General features: G+C 44.6%; 1 pseudogene; it reads right to left on the reverse strand.

Annotated features, from left to right (window-relative positions):
* Positions 1–14,412: 14,412 nt before the first annotated feature.
* LOC134388100 (AKT-interacting protein-like) lies at positions 14,413–15,593 on the reverse strand (annotated as a pseudogene).
* Positions 15,594–15,984: the final 391 nt, after the last annotated feature.

Consider the following 15,984-nt stretch of genomic DNA (forward strand, 5'->3'; position numbering starts at 1 on the left):
GTGGGATTCGTGGGGGACTGGCTGTGGGGTAGGCAACTCCTGCAGTGTTCAAGAACTACAGTTTAGGGTGAGGTTTGAACATATGGGCAACCACACAGACACAGAAGCTCAGAGATCTGTTCCCAACACCCTGACATGCCAGGGGGTCCATATTTGCCTGAGTCTTGGCCCTCCTTCTTAGCCAAAGTCAGGACCAAGGACTCCGGCATGGGCTCAGTTAGCTTGCCCTGAAGTCATCCAGGAACCTGCCTCTCTGGAGAAGCCATTGTGGCATCCAGAGGTGCCTTGCTCCTCGGCTACACAGACACGGTGGAGACTGAGATGGGGCTGTCAGCTGGTTTAATTACTGAGATGAGAAGTTGGAGGGGGGAGCCCAGCCCAGACAGAGATTAATGACTCGATTATCTTCCTGGGCAATCATCCTGTGCCGGCCCCAGTCCGGGATGTAGATCTAAGGTGTAAATAAAGTCCTTGTTCTGAGGGAGTACATTTTTTGTTGTTTCCAGATGGGAATTTGCCCCTAGAAACCCTTGGCTCAAATCCAGAAGGTATCTTTGGCAGAATGACTTGGTCGGTTTCAGGGCATGTGACAGGCCTCCTGAGTGCTGGGCTGGGGGCAAAAAGTGTATTGCTTTTTTTCTTAAACTCATAAGTAATACAGGCTTGTAAACAACAAACTGGAAAGCTTTGTGTCAGGAAATGAGTGACAGTTCTTGACTCCTTTCCCACTCTCAGAAGGAAACTATTATTAACCATTTGGTGTGTATTCTTCCAAATATGTGTCTTGTGTGTGTTTGTGTGTGTGTTTCTTTTGATTCAGTTTTTTTCCCAACTTCATTGAGATATGCTTGAAGTATACTACACGGCACATATTTGAAGTGTATAATTTGATTGCTTTTGGCATAGGCATACACTCATGAAACCATCGCCACAATTAGAAAACATATCCGTCATCTCCGAAGTTTCCTTGTACCCTGTATTACTATGTTTTGTGTTGCTGTAACAGAAATTTGTGAGACTGGGTAATTTATAAAGAACAGAGGTTTATTTGGCTTACAGTTCTGGGACAGCTGCATCTGGCACGGGCCTCAGGCTGCTTCTACTCATGGCAGCAAGTGTCAGGCAGCCAGTGGGTACAAGCAGAGCACATGGTGAGAGAGGAAGCAAAAGAGAGAGAGAGAGAGGAGGTGCCAGGGTCTTTTTAAACAACCATGGGAACTAATAGAGCGAGAACTCACTCATTAATCCCCCCACCAGGGAGAGCATCAATCCATTCATGAGGGATCCACCCCCATGGCTCAAACAGCTTCCAGCACTGCCACATTGGGAATCAGATTTCCACATGAGTTTTGGTGGGGAAAACACATCCAAACTCCATCATGCCCCTTTGTAATTCCTTCCTCCCTACATCCCCTCCACCACTGAACTACTTCTGTCACTGTACATTAGTTGGCATTTTCTAGATTTTACATAAATGGAGTCATGTACTATGTATATATGTATAATTTTGCCTGGCCTTTTTGATTCGATTTTGAGATTTTTTTAAATTTGATTTTTGATGATTTTGAGATTCATCCATATTGTAGGTGTCAACAATCTGTTCCTTTTTACTGTTAAGTAGTATTCCATGGTTCAGATACTTAGTTATGTGCTGCATAATGACGTTTTGGTCAACCACAGAGTACATATATGACAGTGGTCCTATAAGATTATAATGGAGCTGAAAAATTCCTATCACCTAATGAAGTGGTAGCCATCATAACGTTGAGGTGCAACACATTACTCACGTGTTTGTGGTGATGCTGGTGTAAACAAACCTACTCTGCTGCTAGTCATGTCAAAGTATAGCACATACAATTATGCACAGTTCATAACACTTGATGATGATAATAAATGGCTATGTTACTGGTTTATGTATTTAGTATACCATGCTTTTAATTGTTATTTTAGAGTGTACTCCTACTTATTTAAAAAAAGGGTTAATTGTAAAATAGCCTCAGGCGGGTCCTTCAGTAGGTATTCCAGAGGAAGGCATTATCGTCATCCTAGGACATGACAGCTCCATGTGTATTATTGCCCCCAAAGAACTTGCAGTGGCACAAGATGTGGAGGTGGAAGACAGTGGTATTGATGATCCTCACCCTGAACAGGCCTAGGCTAATGTGTGTGTTTTTGTCTTCGTTTTTAACAAAAAAGTTAAAAAAAAAATTTAATAGAAAAAAGCTTTCAGAATAAGGATAAAGAAAGAAAGTATTTTTGTATGGCTATGCAATATGTTTGTATTGTAAGCTAAGTGTGATTTTAAAAGTCAAAAGTTAAAAATTAAAAAGTTTATAAAGTAAAAAAGTTATAGTTAGCTAAGGTCAATTTAGTATTGAAGAAAGAAAAATGTTATTTTATAAATTTAGTGTAGCCAAGTGTACAGTGTTGCAACTGGCAGCCAAGTACTGCTGCTCTCTTTGCTAGAAACTAAGGACTTGAGAGTCTAAGGTTGATGCAGGATATGGAAGCATTATGAGCAGGCCTGGGAGACAGCCAGGCTAGAGACTGTCTCACAGGTTCAAGAGCCTCAGCAAGGTTTTTAAAGCGAAAAGTGTGGGAAAACAGAATTCTCCTATTAGGAGACTGCTATGTGCAATCTTGCAAGCTCTGGGCTTTTGTTATCTTGGGGCTGGTTCTGTCAGTCTTTCATTCATCCTTGGAATGTGGGTGTTATCCAGCTCCCACAAGCTGGATACCATCTTGTTTCCGGACAGCTGTGACTCCAAAGGAAAAATAGTTAGTTCTGCAGATTGCTGATTAGTTCTTACTAACTTTGCTCTTCCTAAGCACCAAGGTCTGCAGTGTTTTCTCATGAGCTAGGCTGTGAACCAAAATTACAAAAAGACTTTTTTATGGCTAGCATTCTGCTTAAAGCTGTATTCTACAAAATGGCTCTTCTAAAGCTAACGTCTATGACTGTTTGCTGTGTGGGTTCCTACAGTGTCTATAAAGTCTGCAGTAGTGCACAATAAAGTCCCAGCTCTTCACATTCACTCACCACTCACTCACTGACTTACCCAGAGTTACTTCCAGTCCTGCAAGCTCCATTCATGGTAAGTACCCTATACAGGTGTACCATTTTTTATCTTTTATACCATATTTTTACTATGTTAAGTAGTTACATATTTTCCTATGTTTAGATACACAAATACCACTGTGTTACAATTGCCTACAGTACTCAGTACAGTAACATGCTGTACAGGTTTGTAGCCTAGGAGCCACAGGTTTAAGCCATCTAGGTTTGTGTAAGTACACTAGATGATGTTTACACAATGATGAAATCACCCAGCAATGCATTCCTCAGAACATATCTTTGTTGTTAAGTGATGCATGACTGTACCACAATTTGTCCATCTGTTCATCTGTCGATGGACTTTTTAGGTTGCTTCTAGTTTTTGGTAATTACAAATAAAGCTGCCCTGATCATGTGTGTACAAATATTTGTGTGGACATCTATTTTATTTTCTCTTGGGCAAATTCTGAGGAGTGGAATGGCTGGGTCAACTCACATGGTAGGTACATGTTTAACTTTTCCAGAAACCACCAAACTGTTTTCCAAAGTAGTTTACCTTATATTGCATTCCTACCAGCAGGGGATGAGAGTTCCATGTGCTACACATCCTTGCCAACACTGTTATGATCAATCTTTCTAATTTTAGCCATTCTAATGAGTGCAAAGTGGTACCTCATGATTTTAACTCACATTTCCATAGTGACTAATGCTATTGGGCTTCTTTTTATGTTCTTATTGGCCATTTAGATATATTCTCTTGTGAAGTGTCTGTTCAAAATTTGTTGCCCTTTCTCTTATTGGATTGTTTGTTTTCTTGTTATTGAGTAGTAAGAGTTCTTTAAAACAAATTTGTTTTAGTGGCTAGCTGGTATGGGGATCCGAACCCTTGACTTGGTGTTACAATACCATGCTCTAACCAACTGTGCTAACCAGCCAGTCCAAGAGTTATTTATATATGTGCTAAATGGTACATTTTAGGTACAGCATTGACCCCCAAAGCAGTAGTGATTAATTTTCTTGCGGTTGGGGGAGTGGCTGGACCTTTGTGGGGAAGGTGAAGTTTGATCTACGTCCCTGCAGTGGATGGCTGTGGTTTCTTCTTGCCCAGCATCCACATCCCTTCTGATAACAACCCAACCCAGTATTTTGGGGGGAGAACCATTCTTCTGCCATTTTCAGTCCCTAAGATTTGGGTGAAGCTGACCCTAAATCCTGGCTCCTGGAGAGAGACATGACCTTGTTCTGGCCAATCAGCATTTTTCATCTTACTGGATCCAGTGATTGATTTGGGGATGTGTATGTAACCCAGATGGATCCAATGGGATTCAAATTTAGGACTTTTACTGACGTAACTGGAAAAAAAAGAAAGAAAGGAAAAAAAGGTGCTTTGTACCGGTCTCAGTTTAAATGTCACCTCCTCAGAGAAGCCCTCCCTGACTTGCAGAGGGATGAGGGGCCTCCTACACTCTCGCATGGCTCCTTGGTTCTTTCCTGCATAGCACTTATCACAGCTGTTAACTATGTATTTGTGTGATTATCTGTGTAATATGTTTCTCTCCTCTAGACTGTAAGCTCTGTGAAATCAGGGGCTGCATCTGTTTTGTTCATCCTTGAATCCCTCACATCCATATAATATGGCTATGTTTTGACGATGGAGATTACAGGATTTGCTGAGGGACTGGATGCTGGATGTGGGAGAAACAAAGTTGGGACTTAATAAATGTTTGTTGGGTGAATGAAGGAAGCTACATTTGTACGTAGAAAAACTGAGGTCCAGAGAGGTAAAATGACTTGCCTCAAATCACACAGCAAGTCAGTGGCAGAGCTGTAATTTGAATTCACGGCTGTATGATTTCAGAGCTCGTGCTCTTCCCTACCACTCTATATACAAACCTAACATAACTTTTTTTTTTTTAATAGCAAATACTCCTTAGGCATTGGAGATACATCTGTGAAATAAACTGAGTTAGTTATTTATTGCTTTGTAAAAAATTACCTCCCAAGCTTAGTGGTTTAAAACAACATTTATTCACTTACAGTTTCTGTAGGTCAGGAATCCAGGTGTGGCTTAGCTGAGTTCTCTGCTTTGGGACCTCTCAAAGGCTGCAGACAGGTGTTGGGTGGGGCTGTGGTCTCATCTCAAGGCTTGACTGGGGAGGGATCTGTTTAGGGAAGGACTCGCTTCCAAGCTCACTCTCCCTGTTGTTGGCAGAATTCAGTTCCCTGGGGGCTGTTGGCCGACTCAGTTCCTTACAGGTGGGCCTCTCCATTGGGCAGCTTGCAGCATGGTAGCTGATTTCATCAAAGGAGTGAGTGAGCAGGAAAGTGTGAGCAAGACAGAAGTCACAGTATTTTGTAGCCTACTCATGGAAGTGATATCCCATCTTGTTTTCCTTATTCTATACATTAGAAGTAAGTCAGTAGATCCAGCCCACTCTTGAGGGAAGGGGCTTTCACAAGTGAAGACAAGTGTGTGAACACCCAGATCAGTGGGGTCCATCTTAGAAGTCTGCCTACCACATAAACTAAGGCTCTTCCTCATGTGGCTTAAATTCTAGTGGAGGGAAATGTACACAGAGCAAACAAACCGTAAAAATATAGCATGTCAGATGATACTAAAGTACTTGGGGAAAAGCATGTAGAGAGGGCTATGGAGGGCTGGGGCAGGTGGAGACTAAGCATTATTATTTTATATCAGGTTGTCCACAAAAGGCCTCAGTGAGAAGTAGATATTTAGAACAGAGAGCCGCAAGAAGTTTAGCAACAAGCCAAGAGGGTATGTGGGGGGAAAGAGCATTCTAGGCAGCAAGAACAGCAAGTGCAAAGGCCCTGAGGTATGAACCTGTCTGATGTGTTCTAATATCAACAAGGTCAGTGTGGCTCAAGTGGTATCAGCAAGGGAGAGAGCACCAAGAGGTGAGGCCAGAGAGATAATAGGCTGTCAGGTCATGCAGGCCTTTGTAATGACTTTGAGTGAGGTGAGGAAAACATTGGAGGCTTCTGAGCTTCTGAGAGGAGGGACATGACCTGACTTAAGTTTAACAGAATTCCTGCCTGCTGGATGGAGAATAGGCTTTAGGGAGACAAAGATGGAAGGAGACAAGGTGTGAGGTTATTTACCTGGTCCAGGTGAGCAGTGATGGGTATTGTAAGATTTGCTGAAGGTGAAGATACCGAGGAATCAAGGCTAACTCCAAGATTTTTGAACTGAGCAACTGGAAGGATAGAGTTGCCATTAATGGAGTTGGGGAATGTTTGGAAGGAGAATGTTTGCTGGGAGCAGAGGTGGGTTTAGAGCTGCTAATGTTGAGGTCCCTGTGAGACACCCAAATGAAGATGCTGAGTAGGAAGTTGGAGATTGAAGTCTAGACTTCAGGGGAGAGATCCAGGCTAGAGATGTAAATTCAGGAGTTGTCAGCTCACAGGTGTTTAGAGCCATGAGACTGGTTGAGATCACTAAGGGGGAGAGTAGAGACAGAGAAGAGGCCCAGGTCTGAGCTTTGGGGCACTTGATTAATTTGAAGCCAGAAGATGAGGAAGAATTACCTAAAGAGATTAAGGAGTGACTGGTGAGGTAGGAGGAGAGCTAAGAGAAGAAAGTGTTGAACAGCAAGCAGCATTGTGGTAGCTGGCCTCAAAAGATGGCCCATGGAGAACCACACACTCTGCTACTTACACTCTGTGTAGCCCCTCTCACTTCCATTCTGGACTGGCCCCACATAACCAATAGAATGTAGCAGAAGTGACATGCCTGACTTCTGAGGCCAGGTCATAAGAAGCCTTGCAGCTTCCACCTTCGTCTTTTGGAGCAATGGTTTGGGATAAGCCAGTTGCCATAAAAGAAGTTTGATGGCTCTGAGACCACCATGATGTGAGGAAGCTCAAGCTAGCCATATGGGAAGGGCAATATAGTGGGAAAAGGTGCCCAGGCATTCCCAGGTCGTTCTGGTCATCTCAGCTGAGGCACTAGACATATGCGTGAAGAAGTTGTTTTGAACATCCAGCCCAATCAAGCTTGTGATGACTTCTGCTGCAGCTGATTTCTGATGGCAACTGCATCAGGGACTCAAGCGAGAACCACCCAGCTGAGCCCTGTCAACCCACAGGACTATGAGAGATAATAATAAACTGTCATTTTAGGTTTTTAAGTTCTGGGGTGACTCCTTATTGCTGGGCAGCAGTAGATAACCAAGACAGAAGTGAATGTGAAGAGAGACTGACCAGTCCCCTGTCCCCACCCAGAGCACAGCACCCTTCCGCCCATGGATAGAGAGTGCTCCACTTCAGCTGGACTGCCCTCCACACTCTGATGAGCCCCCCTTTCCCTGCTCAGTGGAGAGGAGAATAAGTTTCTCTTTGTGCCTAGAGATGTGGCATCTGCCAAATGCTCTGCAGTCTCCAGGGCCCTTACAAAAGGATGGCAAGGAAAGTTTTCTGGGAACTAGGTCACCAATTACTTGGATGTTTCAAATCTTGCAAGACAGAGAGAAATGAGATAAAGGAGGCTGGGAACTTTATAGGAAGCCACTGGGCCTTATCATGAGGGCACACAATGTTTAGGAGGGGCTGCCCACCCTCACTGGACCCTCATGTCCATAGATACCTCCTCTCTCTTTTAGAGATCTCTCTCTCTTTGTAAACATTTGTAAATCTTTCTTTGTAAACATTTTGCTTACAAATTACTTACATATTAATATTAATTACCTGTTAATATTTTATATATTATATATAATATGACATATATACATATAGCAACCATCCCTTTCTTCCCACTCCCTGTTCAGTTGTCCAGAGGCAATCACTTAACATTTTTTCACATTTATTTGAATAGGTAATACAAGGCATGTGGTAAAAATTTCAAAAGGTACATAAAGGTAAAGAGAGAAACCAAATCCCCCACCTTCCATCTCCACCACCCAGCTCCTCTCCCCAAAGGCAACCACTCTTACCAATTTATTACATTGCCTTCCAGAGATTGCTGTGCGTATGTCAGCAATATAATATAAATAGCCTTAAGAAGTAAAACGGAAATGGTAACATGCTACAAATACTGTTCTGCACCTTGCTTTTTCACCTGACAGTGTATCTCAGAGGTATTCCATATCAGTACTTATAATAACTGCTTTATTATTTTAGGAGGCTGCACAATATTCCATTGTAGGGATGAGACATAATTCACTTAACCAGCCCCTACTAGGGACATTAAGGTTGATGCTAACCTTTCAATATTACAGTGAAGCAGCAAATAACCTTGTGCTCACGTTTCTCTCCACCTGTGTGGCTCTATCCATAAGGATTCCTGAGTCAAAATGTATGTGCTTTTGTCATTTCAATAGCTACTGGCAAACTGTCCTCCAAAGAGATTACACTGATGTAGTTGTTTGCCACCTTTATATCCAAGGGCCTCTTTTCACACATCCTCCCAATTCTATTCGAATAAAAATCAACCTTTTTGATCTCTGCTATCGAATTGGTAAGGAATGTGTCTCTGTACTTTTACATTTGAAATGTCCGATTAGGAGGTTGAGTATCTTCATATGCTTAATTGTCATGGCAACCACTTCTAGCCTTTGTAGCTATTCTTCTAGTTCTTATTTCCATAGAGCAAAATAATGTGCTTACGTGGCCATTCGTTGATTTATCAGACATTATCTGTTGATTTTTGCTCCAGTACATGAGGATTAAGCTCACTCACGTCATCCTTGCACATCCTCTGTCTTTCTGCCTTTCCTTCCTTCTCCCTTTTACTTATGAAATATATTGCTGACTTTCCATTTATAGTAATGCCATGTTTTTTTTTTCCTTTTCCTTTTTTAAAAAATAGACTTTGTTTTTTAGAGCAGTTTCAGGTTCACAGCAAAATTCAGCAGAAAGTGCAGGGAGTTCTTATATACTCTGGGCTTTCTCCACCTCCCCAACTTCCCCCACTATCAACATCCCCCACGAGAGTGGTACATTTGTTACAATCGTTGAACTTACACTGACACATCGTTATCACCCAAGGTTCATAGTTTACGTTAGGGTTCACTCTTGGTGTACATTCTATGGGTTTTGACAACGTGTAATGACACGTATCCACCATTATAGTATCATACAGAGTAGTTTCACTGTCCTAAAAATCCTGTGTACTCTCTGCCTCTTCATCCCTCCCTCCCACCAATCCCTGGCAACCACTGATCTTTTTTACTGTCACATGGCTCTGCTTTTTCCAGAATATCATGTAGTTGGGATCATACAGTATACAAGCTGTTCAGATTGGCTTCCTTCACTTAGTAATATGCATTTAGGTTCTTCCATGTCTTTTCATGGCTTGATAGCTCATTTATTTTTAGTGCTGAATACTATTCCATTGTCTGGATTTACCACAGCTTATTTATCCATTCACCTACTGAAGAAACGCTCCCAAGTTTGGCCAATCATGAATAAAGCTGCTATAAACACCCATGTGCAGGTTTTTGTATGAACATAAATTTTCGACTGATTTGAGTAAATACCAAGAAGCAAAAATGCTGGATCGTATGGTAAAAGTATGTTTGGTTTTTATTAAGAAACCGACAAACTCTCTTCTTACCATTTTATATTCCCCCTGGCAAAGAATGAGAGTTCCTGTTGCTCCATTATCTTCATCAGCATTTGGTGTTGTCAGTGTTTTGGATTTTAACCATTCTAAACAGGTATGTAGTGGTATCTCATTGTCGTTTTAATTTGCAATTCCCTAATAACATAGGGTGTTGCGTATCTTTTCATATGCTATTAGCCATCTGTATATTTTCTTTGGTGGGGTATCTGTTTAAATTCTTTTGCCCCCTTGCCCCCTTTTTCGTTTGTCAGCTGGCCAGTATGGGGGTCAGAACCAGAACTGTAACCTTGGTGCTATAAAGCTGCGCTCTAACCAACTGAGCTAACCAGCCGGCCACTTACCAATTTTTTAAAAAATTTTTAATTTATTTTTATTTTATTTATTTATTTATTTTGTCTTTTTCGTGACTGGCAAGGGGATCGCAACCCTTGGCTTGGTGTCGTCCGCACCACGCTCAGCCAGTGAGCACACCGGCCATTCCTATATAGGATCCGAACCCGCGGCGGGAGCGTCGCTGCGCTCCCAGAGCTACACTCTCCCAAGTTCGCCACGGGGTCGGCCCCACTTACCCATTTTTCAATCGGGTCTTTTGTTTTCTTGTTGAGTTCTAAGAGTTTTTTTGTGTGTTTTGGATAGCAGTCCTTTATCAGATGTGTCTTTTGCAAATATTTTCTTCCAGACTATGGTTTATCTTCTAATTTGCTTGAGTGATACAGGTTTTCAAAAATTATTTGAAGTTAAAATGTGAGTGCATTTAAAGAGAAATATCTAGGAAATAATAGTCGAGGTAGAGGAATAAGTCAAAAAATGAAGGTGTATCCAAGGGTTTGGGCAATGTTGATGACATATAAAAAAGCCCTGTACACAGCCTGGCCCCGGGCTCCTTAACCTACTAACTATTATGGCTATTAATAATATTGGCAGTTATTGTTGGTATTATTGCTATTATAATTGTATTATAGTGGCTATTACTATTACTATAACAATACGCTATTGTTATCTATCATAACGTAATGCTTTGATGACTCCTGTATCGCCTTTTTCTTTCTGAAACCTGGGGGCAACGGGAAACTGCAAATTTGTGGCGGTTATTATTATCATTATCTTGGTATTTCACTACCACAGGGACTGCGCAAAGTTTAGACAGGACGAATGGGGGTGGATATCAGCTCGGTGACAGGTAGGAGGTGGGTTCGGGGAGGGGTCGGGCTGGGAGCCTCCGCCCGAGCTCCGGGAGGCCCCTTAAGGTCCATCCCCGTCGGCGTCCTGGTCCCCAGCCTGAGCCCAGCCATGGCCCCGCGCAGAGCGACGCGGATCCTGCCCCTGGCCCTCGCCCTGGCGGCGGTGGCCGCGGTGGCCTGGGAGCGAAGCCCGCCTGGCTTTCTCTCTCCGGGGCAGGGCTGTGCCGCGCTGGGCCGCTGCTGCCCGGGCCGAGACCCGATGTGCGTCTCCCGCAGGCCCCCGCGGGGCTTCTGCGACCAGGCGTGTGGCGCGGCGCGGGCGCGCGGGTGTGCCCAGGTGCGCCCCGGGGACGGGAGTGCGGCGGGGGAAGGGAGCCGCGCACTCACGGGGCTCTGGGCGTGGAGGGGGCACAGAAGCCGAGCGCGAGGCGGGGAGGAGAGGGTTGCGCGGGCCGGGGGGACGCAGGCGCTCAGGACATGGGGGGCAAGAGTGGGCTTTGAAGTTGCGGGCGGAGAGAGACGCGCGGGGCATGGACCCGGCGCGCGAGGGTGGGGTTCGGCACAGGTGCGGGGTGCGGGGGAGGAAACGGCGCACGGGGGCGTGGAGAGGTGCGGGAGCTGAGGGGCGTACGCACTAAGGGGGGAGCCCGGGGCTGAGGGAGGAGGGGGCGCAAGCGGTAAGAGGTGGGCTCGCCAATCCTGGAGGGGTTCGGGGGAGGGAGGCGCGTGGGTTGAAGTGGAGTGCCAGGTTTAGCAAATAAAAAGACAGGGCGCCAAACTAAACTTGAGTTTCAGATAAACAACGCATACTTTTTAAGGTTAGGTATGTCCTAAATATTGCATGGGACATATATTTAAAATTATTGGCTGTTTTTCAGAAATTCATATCTAACTGGGCGGGTATTTTATGTGGCCACCCTGGCTGGGGGATGCGCGTGGGGCATGAAGGGGTGCACGCGCTGCTTTGCGGGCAGAGGGGTCGTAAGGCAAATGGGGAGGGTGATGAGAGACCCAGGGGAGGGCGGACGCCTGGAGAGGGCTTGGAGTGTAGGGGTCGGGGGACGCTGAGAGCGGACGCGGGGACAGGGCTGAGTGATCCCGAAGGGCGGAGGAGTCAGGGGCTGGGAGCAGGCGAGTTTGCACAGGCGCGGCCTCCAGGCGGAGGGCCCGGTGCATGCGCAGGTAAAGGTCCCCTGCGGTCCCCGTGCTGGCTGCGGCCACCGGGCCAGGGTCCAAGCATTTCCGTAAAAGCCCGTCCAGAGTGGTACCCACCGGGCTCTAAAATTAGGGGCCGCTTTGGTTGAGTCACTAGTGGGGGAGGACTCTGTTCTTTTTCAATCCCAGAAGTACATTTTTCGCACCTACTGGAGACAAAAATCTAAATTCTGTCACCTCGTAAAGTGGATATGACCCAACTTTGCTGTTGTCGGGGAGGAAAGTGATTGGTTGGGCCCCTCCACCCCAGACATTACGGCAACTTTCTTCAGGAATTTATATTTAAAAGAGAGAGAGGGCACTTTTTAAAAATTCGAAATGGAAGCTACCGAACATCCATTTATCACCTACTTACTGTGTGCCCAGGAGCTGGGCCGGGTCACTACGCCCGGGGATTCAGGTATATAATAATGGCCCTGCTTAGCAGATGACCAAAGCGAGAGGGGAGGGCTTAGGCCAGCCGAGGCTGCTTTCATGAGTGAGTGGCCGATGGTGGAAATTCAGGCAGCAGAGAGATCCAAAGGAATTTTGGGTGTGGTGTCTTCCCAGATCATGGCAAATGAGATCTCCCTCCAGGTTAAATTTAGGGAGGGGCTCTCTCGGGACACGTTTGTACCCGTCTGCTCTCCGTGATGAGAGTGAGTCCCTGCAGCCATGGGGGTTATCAGAGTGGCGGCTGAAGTCCCGGCTTAGTGCCACCCACAGGGGACCGGGTAAAGGGATCAGCGATACTTTCCCACAGTCTGACTCAGTCTCGCGGAATGACAGGGTGTTATCAGCCCCCAAGGGTTTCCTTTCTATAAAGAGCTGGGGCTGGTGGGTCCAGGAGCCTCAAAGCTTCGGTTTCCCCTTTGTTTTCCTCTTTTGGGATCTGCCCCCTGGTCTGGGTTGGGCTAATCAAGGGTCTTGTGAATAGACCCGGAGAAAAGTTCACTTTTCCACCTGCCAGGGGCGCAGGCAGTAGTGGATGTGGGGACCAGTTAGGAGGTAAGAGATAGAGGGAAGTATTTGCTTTTTCATGAGCAATTTAGGAGATAAAGTCGACTGACTTAAGTGATTGCTTGTGGTAGAGGGAGATGTTGAGGATGACTTAAAAATAACAAACCGGACACTTAGTGAATACTAATCAAGTGCCAGGAAGCTACTATTTTAAGTGCTTTAAGTAAATTGTCTCCTTTATGCTTTATAACAACCCATTTTATGAATGAGAGACCGAAGCACAGAGAGGTTAAGTGACATGTCTGGATTGCACAGCTGTTAAACAGTAGATCTGGGATTTGAACCCCTACAGTCTGGCTCCAGACCTCAACATTGTATGGTTGCTTAAGGGTGGGAGAGATTCAAGCTTGCTAGGAGAGGGAAGCTTGAGTCTACAGGTGAAAGGGAGCCTTTGACATCTCCCACATTTACTTCAGTTACAACCGGGGGCCACCTGCTGTGTTCCCAGCTCAGCTAGGAGCTGTGGGGGCTGGAAGCAAGGATGAGTTCTGGTACCCCTCAAGCTTATAATTTATTTTTGGGAGACAAAGTAATCATGAAAGGAATAAATAATTTTAGTTTAAGCAAGATGAAACTTGGAAATGATTGGTGAGGATGGGGTGGGGGCAGGGAGACGGCGGAGCTGGAGTGACCTGCAAGGCTTTGAAGGATGGATACTACTACGTTTTCCAAGTTTTTACTGAATGTTTTCATGCGTTTAATGCTTTTTTTTTTACAATCATTTATTGGTTTATTTTGTCTATTAAACACATCAGTCATTCATCATTTAAATATCTGACTTCATTAGAAACCATTTTAACACCTTTTCTCCCTCCTGCCATAAAAATACAGTAAGTAATTTGCTTAAAAAAACTAGGAACAAGTATTCATTAGAAACTATTTTAACACCTTTTCTCCCTCCTGCCATAAAAATACAGTAAGTAATTTGCTTAAAAAAACTAGGAACAAGTATTCTGGTTTCTTCTCACTCAATAATGTTTCTCAGTGATAGCAGTTTGTAAATCAGTAAGACAGTAGACTGAAGACTGAGATTCAATTGATCTTCCACTTAAAAGTGCTGAGCTATGGAACCTGCTCTCTCTACCTCTCCTTTCCATATCTAACATATGTATAACTGAAACCACTGATTTGAAAACTATTAAATAGTGCTGAATTTCATCTGCTCTATTAGTTTAAATGAATGCACTTACCTTTAGCATTATATTCAGAAAAATACTTAAGCCTCAAATTCCCCAATAATTTGGAGTACTAAACTAGATAACCACCCTAAGACACTTCTGACAGAAGTAATGCACTGCTTAGTGAGAGACTTCCAAAATCTGCTGTTAGAACCTATGCATACATGGAAAACAAACACTGATAATTAGTCATTGTTCACACAGTTTTACTCTTCAGGCAGTCCTTTGCCATTGGTCAGCTTTAACAAGGCCAGAGTCCAGCAGGAAAGTGCATGGTGCACCAGGTTCACCACCTCTTAAGTTGCTACTGTTTTCTCTTCTTTACTGAAAGGTTGTACTGAGCCAGGCTTTACCCATGACAGGCCAGCAACATGAACACTTTTATTGTGCTGTTCCTCAGGCTTTTTCTGAGTCAGCATCTTCTCTCTGGCTTCATCATGTACAGAAGGATTCCACGGAGAAAAGCTAATTGCATAGGGGTCTTCTATTTTAGGTTGGTCAAACAAACGAGCAGTGCACACCTTAACACTGTCAACCACTTTACTTTTAAAAAGCTGAACATCTTTTTCATATAGTACTGCAGCCTCTGGGTTTAGGGGACTTGCTGTATCAATCTTGTAGAAAACTCTCCTTGCGTACATTAATACTTGCCAAATATGATTATGGTTCCGCCTTCATTTTGCAAATGCTCTCTTCACATCCAGTTCACCTGAGGTGGGGTCAACTAGCGGGTGAAAGATGAGAATATCAAACACCAAGCGTGGACAGTCACCATCTGGATAGTTATCAGGAATGTAAACTGTAAACTTAAATACACCATCTTGATAAAGTCCATGCCTTATGAATATTACTCCAAACCACATTAATGCAGAGCGATAAGATGGCTACACATAGACGCCTGGTAACTTTTGCTTCACAACCAAGGTACTAAAACAAAAACAGCATAATAAAATTCTGCAAGAAGAGAGTACTCCAGGTAGAAGGGACCATAAGAAGCATGTGTGCCATTTGTTGACTGTGCTGCTGGGGCAGGAGATGTAGGCTTAGTTATGGGCAAAGCATTTTTGGGAATAGAAGGCAGCTGTTTCTTTGGCACAGTTCGTGGAGGGCTGTTTTTCACCTCCCCTGATAACGTCTTCTCTTCACCTTCAGATCGTTTGCGTACAGAACTTGTAGACATGCTCCAGAAAGAGTTCATAACGTGTACTTCAAACAAAGAAGTTCAGTGGTCTGTGTCATCAATCTCTTCTGTCCTCAGCATTCACTTTACCAGCTGGCCGGGCACTGCGCCTCACTCTGGTGCTTTCAATGCAGAGCTCTCGGCTGCCGAGTGCCGTCACGTCCCGACAGCATCTCCGGCCGCCAAGCCAGCCTGGCCCCTGCCCGCTCCTGGCCCCCGCGTTTAATGCTCACTTCAACCCTGTGGGGGTCAGTGTCCCCATCTATTCACTTAGTACTCTTACTAGAGTTGTGACACAACACAAATTGACCTAAGTTGACAAGGGAATTTATTGGAATGCAAGGATTCTGGCGCTTCAGGCATGGCTGGATCCAAGGGCTCTAAGGATGACATCAGGACTCTATCTCTTTTAATCCCTCAGCTTTGCTTGTGTTAGCTACATTCTCAGGCATGCTGTCACCAAGTGGTAGCAAAGATAGTGCCCATTAGCTCCAAACTGGCATCCTAGTGGAATGACAGCATCCTTTCTCCAGTTGTTCCAGCTAAGATCCTAGAGCTGGTCGTCACAGGCCCAGTTTGGGTCAAATGCCTGATCC

The sequence above is a fragment of the Cynocephalus volans genome, chromosome 1 (genome assembly GCF_027409185.1).
Source record: "Cynocephalus volans isolate mCynVol1 chromosome 1, mCynVol1.pri, whole genome shotgun sequence".
Taxonomy (NCBI): domain Eukaryota; kingdom Metazoa; phylum Chordata; class Mammalia; order Dermoptera; family Cynocephalidae; genus Cynocephalus; species Cynocephalus volans.